We start from the raw sequence: 2,073 nt of genomic DNA, 5'->3' as shown, positions 1-2,073 counted from the left end.
CAAACTTAATGATATCCGTGGATTTATCTCTGATATCCATAAATGCGGATGTGTTCAGAATGCTCGCTCTTGGGTGATTATCGTGGTTGGTAGGTGTGCAACCGTTTCCTTAAAATGATTTTCACCTGTAAATTTCCTTCTTCTTTTCCCTGGTGGCATAGAAAAACACCCTGTACAGTTTGGTAAAAGCCCAGTAGGACGGACTGGAGTGACATCAGATGACTTATTGATTACTACTCGGACTTATATATAAAATCTAACAATTAGACAAAATTGTGGCTGTAGTTTAGTGGTGAGAATTCCATGTTGTGGCCATGGAGACCTGGGCTCGAATCCCAGCAGCCACACTACATTAATTTTATTTTTTTCATTCTTTAGAGTAAATAGAAAAGAACCTTTTTTTTGCGATTCAAAAAAGGAAAAGACTACTTCTGTGCAAGAACTTCCGGTGTTTTGTCTGATTTTCCATTTATATATGACACCTGACCAACTGCAAGAGATGTCCAAAACAGGAAGAATCAAAATTTGACGTGTGTGCCACCTTGCAGACAGTACATGACTTGTCACGTCCAGTTCTTCATTTTTTGCGTCTGGTCTGAAGGATCTTTTTCTCTAATCAGGCCAGTGATTCAGCGAACATTGCCGGGTATAGATCAAATAAAAAGAGATATAATTTGCAGGCACAAAATCCCTATACTAGTACATATAATCTGATTTACAGTACCAGTAGTTAGCATATGCTTCCAAACTTCATTTTCTTATAATATTATCCACGGATCTGACAGAAAGCGCCGAAAGAATAAGAAGAGGGACAAAGAATCAGGAGTGCGTGCAACAAAAGTGGGAAGTTGCCATTTTCTTCTGGTTGTGCCAGCGTGGCTGCCAAAAAAAAAAGATAGAAATAGAAAAAAATACTCCCTCTGTCCCATAATATAAGAACTTTTTTGACACTACACTAGTGCAAAAAGCGTTCTTATATTGTGGGACGGAGGGAATATAACTTTGTTGATTGAAGATAGAACGCTACTCCCTCCCTCCCATAATATAAACACTCTTATATTATGGGATGATGGGAATACTTTTGATTATGTTTTTGAACATACATTGCGTTAGATGGTACTCGTTCCATTTTAAAATACAAGACCATTTTTTACACAATGATCTTACATTTTAGGATGGAGGGAATACTTTCTATTCTAATGCGCACCGACGCATACACGGGAACGCAAAGTTCCTGCTTTAGGCCTCCTTTGGTTTAGAGGAATCTTATAGGAATTTCATAAGATAGGATTTCTGTAGGAAAAATTCCTTTAGAGCCCTTTGGTTTGTAGGAATGGAATCCTATTCCTATGGAGGAATTCTTCATATCCTCCATATTTCATAGGAATATAAACATTAGCCTATATTCAATGGAAAAATTTCTATGTTGCGAAGCAAAGAGGCATCTCCTTTTCTATTCCTACTCATAGGATTTGAGACCTCCTTTGGTTCATAGGATAGGGATATTGTAGAAATAGGAACTTCATAGGAAGTGAGATGACATACATCTCAATTCCTATAAAGAAATAGATGTCATTTGATGCATAGGATAGGAATTTTTCCATTGAGTCTAGGTCAATGTTTTTTTTCCTTTGAAATGTGAAGGATTGGACCCTGTCCTATATAGGAATAGGAATCCATTCCTACAAACCAAAGGGCTCCATAGGAATTTTTCCTTTGAAAATCCTATCCTATGAAATCCCTACAAGATTCCTACAAACCAAAGGAGGCCTGAGATACATGTCATCTCATTTCCTATGATTTTTCTATTCCTACGATTTTCCTACCCTATGAACCAAAGGAGGCCTTAGTAGTCAGGACAGAGTGTCACTCGTGTAGATGCACTTCTCGCTGTATCGCATTTCGAGCTTAGCCTCCGGACACAATATCTAAACGATTAGTTTTGACACGTAGCAACGTAGGACGAACTGTAGTACGAGTTCGTCCTTGTGTAATGCCAGATTGCCACTAATATATGTTTCATCCGCTAACTCATCAACTTGTTCTATTGCGACGGGGGTGGTCGGATAATCG

At 38.4% G+C, this 2,073-nt stretch overlaps 1 non-coding gene across 1 annotated transcript; it reads left to right on the top strand.

Annotated features, from left to right (window-relative positions):
* The first annotated feature begins 275 nt into the window (after positions 1-275).
* Positions 276-347, top strand: TRNAH-GUG (transfer RNA histidin (anticodon GUG)). Its single transcript has one exon. It is a non-coding gene; the product is annotated as a tRNA-His (tRNA).
* The last annotated feature ends 1,726 nt before the right edge of the window (positions 348-2,073 follow it).

Source organism: Triticum aestivum, chromosome 2B (assembly GCF_018294505.1).
Source record: "Triticum aestivum cultivar Chinese Spring chromosome 2B, IWGSC CS RefSeq v2.1, whole genome shotgun sequence".
Taxonomy (NCBI): domain Eukaryota; kingdom Viridiplantae; phylum Streptophyta; class Magnoliopsida; order Poales; family Poaceae; genus Triticum; species Triticum aestivum.
The sequence above is the reverse complement of the archived record's forward strand: the minus strand, read 5'-3'. Positions and strand labels throughout refer to the sequence as shown.